The sequence below is a fragment of the Pantherophis guttatus genome, chromosome 12 (assembly GCF_059756535.1).
Source record: "Pantherophis guttatus breed Tessera chromosome 12, ASM5975653v1, whole genome shotgun sequence".
Classification (NCBI taxonomy): Eukaryota; Metazoa; Chordata; class Lepidosauria; order Squamata; family Colubridae; genus Pantherophis; species Pantherophis guttatus.
In genome coordinates, this window is record NC_142074.1 from 61832 (window position 1) to 80509 (window position 18678).

Here is an 18678-nt window from a genome sequence, read left to right on the forward strand (position 1 = left end):
TTAATAGAGGCCCCAGGAGGCCTTGCTCATGTAGGCTACACACGGTTGTTTGAGGCAGCAGAAACACCATCTACACGTAAGCTATGCCAGCTCCATAACCATGTCCCTACAGTGGCCTTTGAAGTAGCTGCAGGAGCCTTGCAGAGGATGTAACTGCATTCATGTCTTGGGGAAATGTATAATACTGACAGACTTTATATATATATATATATATATATGTAGGTCTTTGGTTATTCGGGTCTTCTCCCACGTAAAATTGGAAGTGTCTTGGCGACGTTTCGACGAAGTCTCATTCGTCATCTTCAGGCTGGTGTTCTCGCTTCGTGCTTCCAGGAGCAATGTGAGATCGCAGCTGTCTCTTCCTTTTAACTGCTAGTGGGGGTGTGAGCTGATTGGGTGGGGACTTGGCTGTGTTCTGATTGGATGGGGGGGTTGGTTGTGCTCTGATTGGATGGGGGTGTGTTCTGTTTGGGTGGGGGCTTGGTTGTGCTCAGCTTAGTCTGAGTTGCAGGGGGATTTGAGCTGGTGAGCTGCGTTGTTGTTTGGCTTCGTGTTTGTGGCCGTGCGAGCTCTTCATGGTGGGTGTCAGTCTGCTTCATGTATGGATTGGAGGGGTTTAAAGTGGCTAATGATGCAGCTGCGGTCTGGCTTCTGGTCCTTGGTCGTGGCTCATTATCAGTGTGGGTTTGAGTCTGCTTTCTGCGTGGATGTGTGGTGATGACATCCTGTGTGGCTCTCGTGAGTGTGGATCTGGTGTCATTCATCGTGTTAGGGACTCGTTTGTCAATAAGGGCGGGTTTCCAAATGGCTGGTAGGCGGGAGGTATCGTCTCGTTTGTTCATGCTGTATGGGCGTTTTTCTATCTCGATGGCTTCTCTGATTATTCTGTTGTTAAAGTGTTCAGTTTTGGTGATAGTTCTGGTCTTTTAAAAGTCAATATCATGTCTTGTGGCTTTAAAGTGTTGGACCAGGGAAGAAGTTGGTTCCTCTTTTCTGACTGAGCTCTTGTGTTCTTCTATGCGTGCACTTATTCGTCTGTTGGTTTGTCCGATGTATGTGGTGGGGCAGGCGGTGCATGGGATTTCATATACTCCTTGATTTTCTAACTCAATTTTGTCTTTGGGGTTCCTTAGGATGGTGGATATTTTTTGGTTTGTGCAGAATGCTGTCTTGATGTTATGTTTGTGGAGGATTTTGCTTATTCTGTCTGTGGTGCCTTTTATGTATGGGAGGAGGGCTTTGCCGTTTTCTTGTTCTCTGTCTTGGATTTTAGTGGGGGTTTCTTTTTGGATTAGGTTGGTGATCTTACTTCTTTGGAATCCATTGGATGTTAGTACGTTAGTGAGAGTGTGTAGTTCAGTTTTTAGGTGTTGTTCGTCAGCTAAGCGTTTTGTTCTGGAAATGCCAAGACACTCATGCCAAGAGTTTTACAAAAAGAAAAAAAAAATTTTTTACAAGTATTTTCCCATCCACCCTCCCTTACTTACCCCCTATCCACCCCCCACCTCGAACTTCCCAGAACAAAATACAGGGTATAACAATTAACAATCATATGCTAAACTAAGCTAATTAACTAAGGATTCCTATCCCCCCTTCACACTTTAATTCCCCTTTTACTTAACTAAATATAAATACTCTCAATTTTTCTATTCATTCGTAAACTATTTGATACTTTTTAGTCCGATATTTGTTTTGAATATAATCAATCCATCTTCTCCATTCCGATATATATCTTTCTTGTGAATGATCTTTCAAAAATGCTGAAATCTTCGCCATTTCTGCCAGATTCGCTACTTTTAATGTCCATTCTTCAATAGTAGGCAAATCTTCCTTCTTCCAATATTGCACCACCAAAAGTCTAGCTGCAGTTATTAAATTTAAAATTAGTCTCTATAACCGTACAATCTGTAATTATACCCAGCAAGAACAATTGTGGAGTAAACTTTATCTTCTTTTTAAGAATATTTTGAATAATCCACCATATTTTAATCCAAAATGCTTTAACTTTTTTACAAGTCCATTATATATGATAATAAGTGGCATCATCACAATCACATCTCCCAACACTTAGATTGTAAATTCGGATACATAAAAGCCAACTTTTTAGGATCTAAATGCCATCTATAGAACATTTTATAAAAATTTTCTCTTAAATTTTGTGCTTGCGTAAATTTTACATTTCTAACCCATATTTTTTCCCAAGTTTCCATCATTATTGGTTCCTGAATGTTTTGTGCCCGTTTTATCATACAATCCTTAACTAATTCCGTTTCTGAATCTATTTCTATCAATACATTATGTAATCTTTTTATATGCATTTGACCTTGGTCTCTATTTTTTTTTACCAAATTTTCCTCGTTCTGCATGATACCAATTCTCTGATCTTCTTTCCATCTAGCTTGCAATTGACCATATTGAAACCAAGTTTGAATTATTCTTTCTTCTTTTAATGCATTTAAAGATTTTAAGTGCAATACACCCCCTTCCATTTTAAGAAGCTCTTTATAAGTAATCACCTCTTGCTTTTGTTCTACACTTGTATTCTCTATCGCATGTCTAGGTATTGCCCATATAGGTATCTTATAATTTAACTTATATTGATACGTTTTCCAAACTCGTAACAAGGCATTCCTTAATATATGGCTTTTAAAGGTCTTATCCACCTTTTTATTATATAATAAGTAAGCATGCCAGCCATATAACAAATCATATCCTTCAATGTTCAATATTCTTTCTTCTGTTGAGTTAATCCAATCACTAATTATTGTTAGGACAGCTGCTTCATAGTATAATCTTAGATTAGGCATTTTAAGACCTCCTCTTTCACGTATATCTTGCATTATTTTTAACTTTATTCTCGGTCTTTTCCCTGCCCAAACAAAATTATTAATACCCTTCTGCCATTCCCTCAAATTTTCATCTTTCTTGAGTATTGGTATCATTTGGAACAAAAATAGAAACCTAGGTAGAACATTCATTTTTATTGCTGCAATTCTTCCCAACAGAGATAATTGTAGTTTTCCCCAATTCTCCATCTCTTTCTGTATTTTTTGCTATAACAATTCATAATTATTTTTATATAATTTTATATTTGGGGCTGTGATATATACCCCTAAATATTTAACCTTTTTTACTATTTCAAATCCTGTTAGTCTTTCTAGTTCTTCTTTTTGCTTTACTGTCATGTTTTTAGTTATTATCTTTGTTTTTTGTTTATTTTAAATCCAGACATTTGTCCATATTTGCTGATTATATCCATTAAACCTGTAGCTGATTGTACTGGTTGAGTTAAAGTAACAACCAAGTCATCTGCAAATGCTCTTAATCTATAATCATGATGTCTAATTTTAATTCCCTTTATTTTATTTGTCCCTCGTATTTTATTCAATAAAGATTCCAAAGTTAAAATAAACAATAATGGTGCTAGAGGGCATCCCTGTCTTGTTCCTTTTTCAATTTTAAAAATTTCTGTTAAACCACAATTAATTATTATTTGTGCTGTTTGTCTCTGATATATTGCTCTAATAGATTGTGTAAAGTATTCTCCAAACTGCATCTTTTCTATTATTTTCAATAAAAATTGCCAATTCACTCGATCAAATCCCTTCTCCGCATCCAAAAAGATAAGCGCTGCAGGGACTTGGTTGTTCCTTTTCAGATATTCCAATAAGTTTACAATTTGTCTTACATTACATTTCATTTGTCTCCCACTTATAAATCCAGATTGGTCATTATGAATCATTTGTTGCATGATTACCATTAACCTATTTGCTAATATTTTAGCAAAAAACTTATAATCAGTATTTAAAAGCGATATTGGCCTATAATTCTTGGGTTGACTACGGTCTTGATCCTCCTTTGGAATCAATGAACTAAAAGCTATTCTCCAGGAAGGGGGTACATCTCCTCTGGCTTGAATCTTGCAAAATAGTTCCTTAAGCGGTTCTACCATTTCTAACTGCAAATTTTTATAATAAACAGCTGTCAGTCCATCTGTGCCTGGAGCTTTACCCCCCTTTAACTGTTTAATTGCTAAAATAATTTCTTCCGAAGTTATTGCCGCAAGGGTCGGTCCTCTCGCCTCTCCTGTTCAACATTTATGTGAAGCCGCTGGGCGAGATCATCCGTGGTTTCGGGGTGGAGTACCATCAGTACGCTGACGACACCCAGCTGTACATCTCCACCCCGGATCACCCCAACGATGCCCTTGAAGTGATGTCCCGGTGCCTGGAGGCCGTACGGATCTGGATGGGGAGGAACAGGCTCAGGCTCAACCCATCCAAGACCGAGTGGCTGTGGTTTCCGACGTCCCGATATAGGCAGTTGACGCCATCACTGACTATTGGGGGCGAATCATTGGCCCCCACGGAGAGGGCTCGCAACTTGGGCGTCCTCCTGGATTCACGGCTGTCTTTAGAAGAGCACTTGACGGCCGTGACCGGGAGGATTTTTCATCAGGTTCGCCTGATTCGCCAGTTGCGTCCCTTTCTGGATCGGGACTCGTTACGCACGGTCACTCATGCCCTCGTCACCTCCCGCCTGGACTATTGTAATGCTCTCTACATGGGGCTCCCCTTGAGGAGCACCCGGAGGCTCCAACTGGCGCAGAGTGCGGCCGCGCGGGTGGTAATGGGAGCGACGTGGCGCTCCCATGTGACACCTCTCCTGCGCGAGCTGCACTGGCTCCCGGTGGTCTTCCGGGTGCGCTTCAAGGTTTTGGTTACTACCTTTAAAGCGCTCCATGGCTTAGGACCTGGTTATTTACGGGACCGCCTACTACCACCAATAGCCTCCCACCGGCCAGTACGCTCTCATAGAGAGGGACTCCTCCGGGTGCCGTCAGCCAAACAATGTCGGCTGGCGACCCCTAGGGGCAGAGCCTTCTCTGTGGGGGCACCTACCGTCTGGAATGAGCTCCCCCTGGAGATACGGAGGATCCCGGATCTGCGCACCTTCCGCCGCGCTGTGAAGACCTTTTTATTCCAGCAGGCGGGCTTGGCCTAATCTCTTCCCTTTTAAATATGTAAATTTTAATCTGTTTTTAAATTATTGGGGTGTTTTAATCTGTCTGGGCCAAAATAATTTAATTTGATTTTATCTGGTTTTTAAATTTTTTATGTCTATGTTATTTTATTGTTTGGCTGTTCACCGCCCTGAGTCCTTCGGGAGTAGGGCGGTATACAAATCGAATAAATAAATAAATAAATAAATAAATTGGTTGGCAGTCCTTCCCTTTGCTCTGGTGTAATTACAGGGATATTCTCCTCCTATAAATATCTGTCTATATCTTTGCCTTGAATTGTATCACTAGCATATAACTTTGTATAGACTTCTAAAAAAGCTTTTTTAATCATATTTTGTTGATATACCTCTTTACCTTTGTATTCTATTTTTTCTATAGTACGTAGCTTTTGTTTTTTCCTTAACAAGCAGGCTAACCATCTACCTGGTTTATTTGCATTATAAAAAGTGTTATGTTTAGCATATTGTAAGTTAGTTGCCACTTGGTCTGCCATCAACATATGTCTGCCCTCGCAACAAATTTATTGTTTCCTTTATTTTCTTATCTGTTGGATTTAATATAAGTGCCTGCTCTTTCTTTTTTATTTCCTCTTCTAAGTCCCTCCATTTCTTTTCTTGTCTACGTCTATATTTATTATTCAAATATATTAAGGTTCCTCTCATATATGCTTTACTTGCATCCCAAACCATTTCCATAGGCGTACCCTTATGCATATTCATCGCAAAAAATTCTTTCATTTGTTTTTTACATTCTTTCACATTTTCCTCATATCTAAACAAATTTTCATTTAGCCTCCAAGACCTTCTAGCTCTCTTTTCCTGCTCTAATTCCATCCACACCGGACTATGATCAGATAAAATTCTTGAACATATCTTCGTCTTCTTTACCCTAGAAAAGAAATCATTAGTAATTAATATAAAATCAATCCTAGAAAAGGATTGATGTCTATCAGAAAAAAAAGTAAAATCTTTTTCTTCAACATTTCGTTCCCGCCAGATATCTCTCAACTCCATATCATCCAGTATATCAAAAAAAGATTTAGGCAATCTTGCACGATTTTGGGTATTTTGAAGTAATCCTTTTTTGTCCTTTTGGGTATCCAATACTCCATTCCAGTCACCCATTTATATATACGATTTATAATCCCATTGTATTATTTTGGTATGCAAAAGCTCATAAAATTTTTCTTGCTGTTGGTTAGGAGCATATACTCCAATTAAAAGTGTTTTCTTCCCTTCTATTAGGAATTCAATTGCAATATATCTTCCTTGAGCATCTGCCTCAATTAATTTGGCTGTTAAATCTGTCCTTAGGTATATAACTATACCATTTTTCTTCTCTGGAGCAGATGCAACAAAATGTGTCCCCAATCTTGAATTTATCAAGTATTTTTGATCTGTCACTCTAATATGTGTTTCTTGTGGGCAAATTACATCGTTTTTAAACTGTTTCAAATAATGAAATATTTTCTTTCTCTTTTGTGGTGAATTCAAATCATTGACATTCCAGGTCAAAAATTTAGTTACCATTCTTGGCACCTTGAAGCTTTAAGAGCGCCAGCTGAAGATCCTCCTTCACCTTTCTCTTCGGCCTTGCTCCTCCCACTGCTTCTGTTTTTGTAGCTTCTTGAGCTTTCATTTGGATTTGATGTAACTTTAAATCTTGTTCTTTTCGTTTTGCTGCAGCGCAAGTATGCCTTTGATCTTTTGGTTCTTTTTTTTCTGCTACTTCCAAAGGTTGATCAGTACCAAAAAATTGCAATAAATCTTCTTTAATAAGCGAGGTCTCTCCTGCAGCTTGTGGCTGTTTACTTTCCTTCTGTCCCTGTATCGCCAGCTCTTCTTTTCTTCTCCTCATTTCCTGAGGTGGTGGGCATGAGATTTTTAGTATAAAAATCTCTTGCCTTTCAAATTGTGTTAAGACGATACCTTTCTCCCATATAATTCACCACCAGTCCAGCTGGAACATCCCATCTAAACTGAATCTGTCAATTTCTAAGTTCATCCACCAAGAAAGCAAACTCCTTTCTGCTTCTCAACATTTTGGGGGGAATTTCTTTCAGCCCTAAAACCTCTTGTCCAGCAATTTGAAGTTTATTTTTATAGAAAGCTTGTAAAATTTCATTTCAGGTCCTCCTCGTTGTAAAGTAAATCACAATGTCTCTTGGCAATTGATTCTGTCTAGCAAACCAGGAATTAACACGATATATTTTGTCAATTTGCAATGAGAGATCTGCTTGTTGCTCCCCAGTTATCTTTGCAAAAGCCTCTGCAAAGATCTCTCTCAAGTTCTCTCGATTGTGTTCTCTCAGACCTCTTACTCTCAGGGCAAATTCCATCGCTCTATACTGTAACATCACCACTTCATCGTCTGCCCTATCCACCTTGATCTGAACTTCATCCATTTTTTTTTCCAAATTCAGATTGGACTGATTAATTTCTTCTACTCTTTCATCCAACAATTCAATGTGTTTTGCCAGACCCTGAAATGCCATTACTATATCTTCTCTTATTTCCTTATTCCGAATTTGTATGACTTCTTTAATTTCAGCCATCTCTTCAGACACTCCCTTAATTTTCCCCTCTAAAAAAGAAGTTTGTTGCTTCAAAGCGTCCTGCAGAGATTCCTGTAAAACTTCCAAAGTCTATATTTGTGGGCTTGAAGTAGACAAAGATTGTAGTTTTGATGGTTGTGCTGGCAATCCTCCAGCACTTTTAAAGCCAGATTTTATTTGCTTAGAAGCCATTTTTAGCTTTCAATTTATACTTCCTACAGCAACCAAATCAATAAATCCAAATATTTTAAAATCTTTTTTAAGTATTATAGTTTATTTAAAGTCCAAACTGTTGTCTTCCCACTTTAAATCTTTCTTTCTTTGTTGTAGAACCCAGTAATCTTAAACAGTCTTAGAAGCGCTAACGATGTTAACTATCACTTTCACTATAACTTTCACTTTCACGCCCTGTTACAGTTCAGGCGCCATTTTTGCTTTCGTTTTAAAAGTCTTAGAAGGAAGAAGTATAGACACAGAGTTAAAGTTCAGTACTTGCAGTTGCTAGGACTCCTGTTTTTGTTCTGCCTGCTTTAAGCTTATTTTGAATCTGAATGTTGATTGCAGGGGTGGTCGCGGCGTCTTGTTCTGCTTAAAGCAGAAAAGCCTCGGATTCGGAGCTCAGTCGAACTACCAGGGAGCTCTCACCCTCCAAGCCCCAGAATTGCTCCTAGGGCTTTTGGGGAGCTCTACCTTTGTCCGGCTGCTCGCCTTCCTCTCTTCTCCCGAGGGGAAGGTTTCCAAGCTGCCAGACAGCTGATTTGCGCTATCTTGGCGGTTTTAACAAAATCGCGGGGCTGACGATCCAAAAGGAGCATCTGTCAGCACCTGCAGTGCCACCAGAAGTCCTAGTATTGACAGACTTTGAAGCGCTCCTTTCAGAGAATTTGCATAGCTCTGTTACCCAGTTCATATAAACCTTTGTAGCTATAGGAAGTAAACTTCAGGGTAGAATAGCTACATAGAAGTAGCAACTGCCGCCCATAACCACACCCTGTTGTATTGTATGCTCATTCTAACGCGTGCCCATTTGGAGTTATGTGTGGCATATCCTACATAGGTATGCCATGGTGGCGCAGTGGTATTGCATGCAGTACTGCCGTCTATTTCTGCTGCCTGCTGGCTGCCTGCAGTTTAGCAGTTCGAGTCTTCCCAGCTCAAAATTGACCCAGCCTTCCATTCTTCTGAGGTTGGTAAAATGAGGGCCCAGATTGTTGGGGGCAATATGCTGACTCTGTAAACAGTTTAGAGAGGGCTTGAAAGGACTGTGATGCAGTATATAAGTCAAAGTGCTATTGCTATGCAAGGAAAAGTGCAGTGCGTTCCAGGGCAGATGTGCCTTTAGCAAAGTTGTATTTAAGAAGCCTGATTTGAAATCCCTACTTGGCTATGGGGTTCAGTGTATAACTTTGGATCAGTCATTCTGTTGTGGGAAATAAAAGTACAAAGTCCCATAGGTCAGTCATCTTGAGGTCTCGGGGAGAATGAATAAATAATTGACAAGCAGATTCATGACAAGAGACTGGTGTAAAACCTCCAGCACCAAAGAGAAGCAAAAGAATGTAGGCTACCTTCAGTTGGTGGTCATGTATCTTTTAAAAGGCAGAGGAAGCCCTGGAAGAGAGTCTGATGGGTCTTGCTCACTCTTGGTAATTGGAGAGGGTTTGATGTTATCAGTACAGTGTGCTGATCACACTCAGCTTTCCATCCTGCTGCAGAACGAGATGCACTGGAAGTCCTGGAGACTGAAGGATTGGTTGTGGTGGTGCAGACTTGGATGGAATTGCTGTTGCTTGTAGAGACCACACACACACAAAGGTTGAGGATGTATGTGGTGATTTTATTGTCTTACATAGTGACATTATATAGTTCGTTACTTTCAAGTTACAGCGTACTTGGCAGCATCTCATTGGCTACAGAATCTTCCAGGTAACTTAAATCATAGGTTAATCATTACTGCTGGCTTAAGCACTTCTAATATTTGGCTATAATTAAAATCTAACACACATCCCACTTCCTCTCCTCCTGTTCCTCTTGTTTACAGAATTAGGGTCTTATCTTCTAATGTAATTTCCTGGTGCTTACGTGCAAGTAACCTTCCTTATCTGAGGTTTGCCATCCAAGATAGGAAAATCCCTGCACATATGCATATTGCAGATTCCTACATGTCCTCTCTTTTTATTTAATTTTGAGGGGACAAAGATTTTTGTATATATCGCATTTGATGAGGAGGCGAGGAGTAGGATGAAACATAATAATTAATGAGGGAATACACTGAATGAAACAACAGCAAGCAACTAATATGACAATAATAATCACAGCATAAAAAGAACAACTGCTTAAGCCAGGTCAACCAGTCAAAAGAAAAGGAAATAGCATGAACATTATTCTGAAAATATGATTGGAGTTTAGCAAGTTCATCTTCAGTGGTTCTATTCAAAGAGTGAAAATGAACAGCACATCCATGACGCCAACAAGTTTACAAAAATCTCCTTGTTGTGCTAACAAATAGTCAATAGCAAAACGTTGCTGGAGCACATCCTGATTCAGGTCCTCAATTTCATGTTGGAGATCACGAACAATAGCAGCAGTGGCATTAATTGATTTCTCCAGGCGACATGTTAAACCCAGGATAGAATGTCTATTTTCTTGACCTATTATTCCAGGGTAAGCTCCTAAGGTGATCACCCCAGTAATAGCTCCAGCCACAGCACAGCCAAAAGTATTGAGAGAGGACAGTTGTGTATCAATGATAACTTCATCATTACATGTAGGACCTAATAGAGAACGTCATTGTCGTGAAGAAGAAGAGAGAGCACCAATCTGCACAGGTAGGGAAAAGTAGCCAATAGCAGCACACTGAGTTCTGAGGATGTACATTGGTTGCATATTTGTCAAAAAAGAACCACACAGAAGTGTTAAAAATAGGAAAATTATCAGGATACATTTCAGGCACAATATTAGGCCCATACAAAGAAGAATTAAAAGTTCCCCATAACCAATAATAGTCAGTACAATAACTATAATTCCCTACTTTCAATAAAATATGTCGAGCCTTAGCATAATCATTCCAATTGTTAAGCCAAGTATGGTGAGCATAACAGCAAAAACATAAGCCTCTAGTATATTGATTAGTACGAAGATAACACCAACGAACAGAATTAAGTTTAGGATTAGGTTGTATGGGTTGAGTGTTATTCAAAGCAGTAACAACTAAGAGAAGACGAGAATACAAAAAAGAATTGTGACAGAATTAGCTGTAATAATACCAAAAACAGCAGCAAGTAGATTTTCAGGAGTCTGAGGTAGGTCAGCTTGACTCAATTGTTGTTGAGCTTGGTATGTTGTGGCCTTCACTTGCTCCCATGTGATTGGCGAAGGTTGTTACTCAGGATTAGGAGCAAGACAACACTTTACTAGCGGTCTTATCAGTGGTTCTATTGCATGAAAATGAACATTAACAGCAACATCTGAAAAAGAATTACAAGAGTTAAATAATTTCAAGTAAATAAGGCAACAGATAATAAATGTTCTCCATTTCCCATTTTTCTTTTTAATAAAAAAAAACAGGAGTATGACTGCGTATATGCTCCACATATAAGGGATATTGTTGATTCTCCAAATGATGCTTAAGAGACAAAAACAAAGCTAGCAAATTTATATCTAATGACAATGCACAATAAGAAAATGGCAAAGATTGCATAACTAAATAGACATATTGTGTATCAACCACAAGATTAATTCATTGTGTAGGGAAAAGTTGTAAAGCTAATATAACAGCTGCAAGTTCAGCCCGCTGGGTGGAAGTTTGAATTGATGTGAATTTTGAATGCCATTGGGAGTCAGCATGCCAGACCACCACCCCTCTTTTTGGTGAACCATCTGTAAAAATTGTCAGAGCATCAATAAAAGAAGTACGTACAAAAATATTAGAAAAAGATGGGTTTAGAGTAATAGTAACCACAATTCTAGGATCTTTTGGTAATGAATATAAAACTTCTCCAAGATAATTGGAGAAGGCAATCTGATAACTTTCAGATATCATCATAAGATGAACATGCTCAATCTTTGTACGTGTGAATGCAATGCCTATCAAATCCTGTCCAATCAGTTGCAAAGCACGCTTTCGGCCTTATAATCAATTCTTCTAAGGCAGATTGGTAAGGATAAATGTTTCTAGGTGGAATAGCAGATACATTTAACCACTCATGAATAGCTATTTTTAATGTGCTCTTAATGGTATATAAACACCCAGTAGGCAATGGAGAAGTAGGAAGAATAGCTAAGCGCAGTCCTGCTTCTATTGACTCAATTCGGTCAACATATTGTTGCTTAACTTTGTCCAAGATGAGCTGTAAGCACCTTTTTTGATCATTCAGCAAATGAACTGTATCACCAGGGGATTGCGCTCCTTTTAAGGGTTAGAATAGAGGTAACAAATCACCAGTTATGCAGAAGAAAGGCCTAGCCCAGTTAATAATGCCTAGCAACTTTTGCCATTGAACTAAAGTATAAGACTTTTGTACCTTTAAGCCAGGCAATACTGGAATGGAAGAAGCTTTCAGTAACCTATGACCCAAGTATAGGTAAGGTTCAGTTTTCTGAATTTTATCATCTGCAATAAACAACCCCTTCTGTGCTACAGTAGTTTTTAATTCCTTCAGAAGGGCTATAGAATCAAACTGAGGAGCAGCTATTAAGATATCATCCATGTAATGATAAACCAAGTAAGATGGAAATTTCTCACGAAATGACTGCAGTGCATTGTCCACAAAATACTGGACAAAGTAGGAGAATTAAGCATGCCCTGTGGTGACTTCCGGTTTCCTTGTCTTCGGCGACGGCGGCGCTCTTTGAAGCTCCGCCAGCCCCGCCGCCTGTAGAGCCGCTTCGCGATCGAGAAGCGGCTCGAAAACTTCAAAATCCTGAGGATTGTTGGAGGAGAGATAGCAGGGCACAGGTCGAGCCCCTGTAACCCCCCAGGGAATCGTTTCTGGGGAGGAAACAGGCGCGGCTCCCTTCCAACCTGCTGAGACTCCGGGCGGCGTGGGACGATTCTGCTTCTGCAGAACAAGCCGGCTGCAGGAAACTTAAAGCGAAAGAACCAGCTTTAATAAACAGCGAAACTACCTGAATCCTGAAATTTGGAAACGCAAGTATTAGCACTTTGTTGACTTTTCAATCTGAGAAAATGCAAATGAGTGAAAGTGCTTTGAAAAAACATGGCGCCTAGCTTCAGAGTTAACGAGCCAGCGAGTGTGGATTGGTGAAGTTACTTTGTTTTGCTACAAAGTTTCCAAGTTGCTACTAAGCTGCCTCGCTTGTTATAAGAGAAATAACTGGGAAATTTTTTCCCTTTTCAATATTGGACTTTGCTTTATTTTAACCCTTGTTTGATCAAATCTGGGGGACTTTTTTAGAAGTCTTTGTGCAGGAGGGAAAGGAAAAGGAACCTCCCTCTTTAGAAAAACTAGATCACGAGCCAGGATGGCTTCAAAGAAGCAGGAAGGGAAGGCATTAGGGGGGGGATCCCCCACACACAAACAGCAAACGCAACTTCCCCCTGCTCAACAGTTACAAACTCAGAAAAAAGAATTTGATGTGGCAGATTTAAAAGAATTTATTTCTAAAACTTTGGATGATAAATTTCAAGAATCACAACAGGAACTTCAAAAATCACATCAGGAATTTTTGCAGGAAATTAATGAAATTAAAGACATGGTGAAACAGAATCAAATTATGGTGACCAAAAAAATATCAGAAGTGGCGTCTGGCCTGGCAGATTTTATTGGGAAAGTTGATTTTAAAGTTGAAGAATTTAAATCAGAAGTTAATGTTAGGATGAAAGACAATGATTATAAAATTGATGAAGTTGACAATAAAATGCAGAGAATTGAAGATGAGATTGTTATGATACAATTCCGGGCGATGGAATTTGCCATACGGCTTCGGGGAATTCGAGAGGAGGAAAGACAGGACTTGAGACAAGTTTGCTCTGAAGCCCTGGCTAAGATTTTACAAGTTAATCCTGATTTGGTATTTCATAAAATAGATAAAATTTACAGAGTGAACTCTTGGGTGGCCAGGCAAAGACAATTACCCAGAGATGTGGTCATATACTTTACTGAGAGAGAAATTAGAAATGATATCCTGCAAAAATCTTTTCACACCTCTATACAAGTGGGGGGCTCACGGCTTGTAATTTTTAAAGAGTTACCTCCTAAAATGCTGAAAGCTAGAAAAGAATTTGGTTTTCTTGTTAAGGAATTGAAAAATTTACAGATACCCTTCCGGTGGGATGCACCAGCTGGGGTAATTTTCAGATATAAGGGAGAAGGATATCGGTTGAATACCGTGGAGAAGGCGCAACACTTTTACAGTACTATTCTTATGGAAAGAACACCATCTCCACGTACATCTACAGTTCTGGAGATTAAGGAGAGTGAAGAGAGGCAATTGAAAGAACAGTCTAAGCAGGAATTAGAAAACGTGCAAGGTGCAGAAGGAGGTATTCTGAGTGAGCCATCGCTGGATTCTTCTCCAATTTTGGATTTGATTCAGTTGACTGAAGTTAAAGATCAACGTATAACTAGAGCTCAATCCAAGCTACTTAAACAGAAGCAACAACAACAACAGGAAAGACAAGACAAGAAGGCAGTTAAGAGCACTGCACAAGAGATTGGCGCTATGGGAGGAGCGAGATCGAAGCTTGTGGATCAACTTCAAGCATATTGCTCCGCGCTCCATGAAGAGGCTAATGACCTTTAAGTGTTTATCTTGGAATGTCAATGGGTTGAATTCAGCACAGAAAAGGAAAAAATTATTTACATATTTGAAACAATTTAATAATGATATAATATGTTTACAAGAAACGCACATTACAACTCAAGATCAAAAATATTTGATAAACTCAAAACTAGGAGCACATTATATATCTTCAACTTCGCAGAAAAAGAATGGTGTGGTTATTTATGTAAATAAAAAATTAACAGCAAAAGTTATAGAAGTAGATCAAGATGGTAGATTTGTAGCAATTGAATTGTTTACAGCAAATGGTCAAATTCTTTTGATTGGAATTTATGCTCCCAACCAACAACAGGATTATTTTTACAAGATGTTACATACTAAAATATTGCAATGGGACTACAGATCTATTTTAATTATGGGAGATTGGAATGGAGTAATTGATTCTAAATTAGATAAAAAGAGCTTGGCAAAGTCTAGAATTAGATTACCACAGACCTTTTTTGATATGAAAGAAGATATGGAACTAAAAGATGTTTGGAGAATACATAACCCAAATGAATTGGATTACACTTTTTTTTCTGATAGACATAGATCTTTTTCTAGGATTGATTTTATCTTGTTGTCAAATGATCTACTTGTTAAGACAAAAAGAACAAAGATTTTTCCAAGAATTTTGACTGATCATAGTCCTGTATGGATAGAAATCGAGATGGATAAGGTTGAGAGACGTTCTTGGAGATTAAATGAGAACCTGTTTAGATATGAAAAAAATATAATAGAACTTAAAAAGCATTTGAAAGAATTTTTTGAAATAAATTTGAATAAAGGTACCCCAGTTGAAATTGTTTGGGATGCAAGTAAAGCTTATATGAGAGGGGTACTTATCTACATGAATTCTAAACATAGACTGTTCCGACAAAAGAAAAGATCTGAGTTGGAAATGGAAATAAAGAATAAAGAACAGTTACTTATTAAAAACCCAACAGATGAAAGAATACGAAGTGCTATAAAACTTTTGAAAGACCAATTCCAAATGCTTATGGCGGAACAAGTTGCAACAAGTTTACAATACGCGAAGCATAATACATTTTGCAATGCTAATAAACCGGGCAGATGGTTGGCTTACACATTGAGGAAAAAACAAAGTATACGGACTATTGATAGTATTGATATTGGAGGGAAAGAAATCTTTCAACAAAAACTAATTAAAGAAGCTTTTGTGGATTATTATACTAAACTATATGCCAAAGATGAGGTGCAGAATGGACTTATAGAAAAATATTTAAAGGATAAGAGAGTTACAAAAATTACTGATCAACAAAAGGAAAGAATGAATTATCCTATAACAGAGAAGGAGATAACAGCAGCAATTAAACAGCTAAAAACAGCCAAAGCTCCTGGCACGGATGGTTTGACTGCAGTGTATTACAAAACTTTACAAGCTGAAATGGTGGGACAACTTAGAGATTTATTTTGTAATATTCAACAAGGGGGTAAAATACCCCCATCCTGGACAACTGCTTATATATCTTTGATACCAAAAGAACAAGTTGGTCCTAAAAAACCAGAGAACTACAGACCAATATCTCTTTTGAACACAGACTATAAAATTTACGCGAAGGTATTAGCCAACAGGTTGATGCCAGTAATCCAAAAGGTGATTCATGAGGACCAAGCGGGATTTATTGAGGGTAGATACATGAAGGACAATGTAAGGCAAGTAATAGACTTATTGGAATATCTTGATAAGAATAAACAGATTTCTGCAGTGCTGGTCTTTTTGGATGCGGAGAAGGCCTTTGATAGAGTGGATTGGAATTTTCTACTAAAGACTTTAAAAAAGATGGGCTTTGGGGACCAGTTTACACAGGCAATTTCAGCAATTTATCAAGAGCAAAAAGCACAGATTATTATTAATGGAAGTTTGACGACAGAGTTTAAAATTGAAAAAGGAACAAGACAGGGATGTCCGTTGTCCCCACTTTTATTTATTTTAACATTGGAAGTCTTGCTAAATACAATACGGGACTCAAAAATTTTGAAAGGCATAATGATAAGGCAAGAGGATTATAGAGTAAAGGCATTTGCAGATGATCTGGTGGTTACCCTATCACAACCAATGGAATCAATAATCTTGATGAACGACATTATACAAGACTATGGTAGAGTTTCAGGTTTCAGAGTGAACTCAAAAAAGACTAAAATGATAGTCAAAAATATGACACAAGATCGTAAACATGAGTTTGAAAGGAGGGCAGGTTTTGAAATTGTACCTAAGGTAAAATATCTTGGAGTTCAGGTTGCAGAATCAAACATGAAATTGTTTCAAAATAACTATGAGGTGTTGTGGCGAGAGGTTCAGAAAGACATGGGGACTTGGAAAAAGCTGCAACTGTCTTTACTTGGAAGAATAGCAGCAGTTAAGATGAACATTTTGCCAAGATTTCTGTTTTTGTTTCAAATGATTCCGGTGCTTAAAAGTGATAAACAACTGAAAGTTTGGCAAACTGGACTTAATAAGTTTGTCTGGAACGAGAAAAAGCCGAGAGTGAAATTGAAAATTATGCAAGATGTTCCAGAAAGAGGAGGCCTTAAACTTCCAAACCTACAGTTATACTATGATGCAGCAGCTTTAACTTTAACAAGTGATTGGTTTGGAAGTAAAAAGGCTGGAATATTGAATGCAGAAAGTTTTGATCTTGAATTTGGATGGCATGCTTACCTATTTTATGATGACAAAGTTGATAAAGTATTTAAAAGTCATATACTTAGAGACTCTTTGATGAGAGTTTGGAAGAAGCACCGACTCAAATGGGATTATAAAATACCGCTATGGCTGGATCTTGGTCATACCTTGTGGAATACAAATATAATGTCACTCGGGGGGTTTTTATACAAAGAGGTTCTTTTTACAGATGCGGGCAGATGGCAGTTGAAGACATTGCAGACACTGTTGGACGAAGGGATTAATTTAACCTGGTTACAATATAATCAATTACAATTGAGATGGAAAGAGGACCAAAAAACTGGTATTATGTTGCATGAGGAAGAATTGGTTAGACATATAAGAGAGAAAGGTCCAATGCATATTAAAAGGCTTTACAATGTTTTGCTAGAAAGGGATTCAGAAACGGAATTAGTTAAAGATTGTATGATTAAGTGGGCACAAAATTTTGAAGAACCAGTGATGTTGGAAACATGGGAAAAAATTTGGGTTCAGAATGTTAAATTTACACAGTCGCAGAATTTGAGGGAAAATTTTTATAAAATGTTTTATAGATGGCATCTAGATCCTAAAAAGCTGTCATGTATGTACCCTAATGTTCAGCCAAAATGTTGGAGATGTGAATGTTTGGATGCTACGTATTATCATGTTTGGTGGACCTGTAGGAAAGTTAAGGCTTTTTGGATAAAAATATGGTGGGTCATGCAGAATGTTTTGAAGAAAAAAATTCAATTTTCTCCACAATTGTTTTTATTGGGCATAGTTAAGGGTTTTACACGGGATGAAACAAAATTAATATTGTATATGATAACAGCAGCAAGATTGTTGATAGGTAAATATTGGAAGAATGAAGCTTTGCCTACTATCGAGGAATGGACTTCGAAGATGGCTAGTTTTGCAGAGATGGCGAAGATTTCAGCATATTTAAAAGATTGTTCACAAGAGACTTATGAATGGGAATGGAAAAGGTGGATAGAATATGTTCAGAACAAATACCAAATTAGAAAGTATCAAATAGCTTTTATTTGAAAACAATGTATTAGAAATATTTTAATATAAAGAGACAAAGAGGGAAAATTATGTAGGGGGAGGGATGGGTTCAGGTATATATATCAGTGTTATTAGTTATGAGTACATAATAGGGAAGTCTGGGGGGGGGAGGGTTAGGGAGGGTTAGGGAGGACGGGAAGTTTGGGGAGGGAGGTGGGGGGGTGAAAAAAAGGGGTGAAAATGTAATTGTAAAACTTTTGCAATAAAAAAAAAAAAAAGCATGCCCTGTGGTAAAACACGCCAATGATATCGTTTAGTTGGCATGCTATTATTAAAAACACCACACGGGGGCAGCAGAGAGCCATTTAAGGGGAAAAGCCATCATCCAAAATCAATTTTGTATTTAAAAAAGAAAGGAGGTCCTGACCCCAAATATTAGTATGAATAACAAAGGGCGAAAGGAAGTAATAGAGAGGATTAAGCAATAGAGGATTGATCAGAAAGAGTTTGAGGAAGGTTCACCCAAGCCTGAATTAAAAGAGTTCCAATGTAATCAGAATCAATAACACCAGGGACACAAAGCACCCCTTTTTATGAGAAGGTAGCTGGAGGAAGCACAGTTTGGGCAGGAATTGAAGCAAA

At 38.2% G+C, this 18678-nt stretch overlaps 1 protein-coding gene across 4 annotated transcripts in view; it reads left to right on the forward strand.

Moving 5' to 3' along the window:
• LOC117676042 (heat shock factor protein 3-like) overlaps positions 1–18678 on the forward strand; it is a 54331-nt gene that overhangs the window by 6708 nt on the left and 28945 nt on the right. The gene's annotated exons all lie outside the window — the stretch shown is intronic.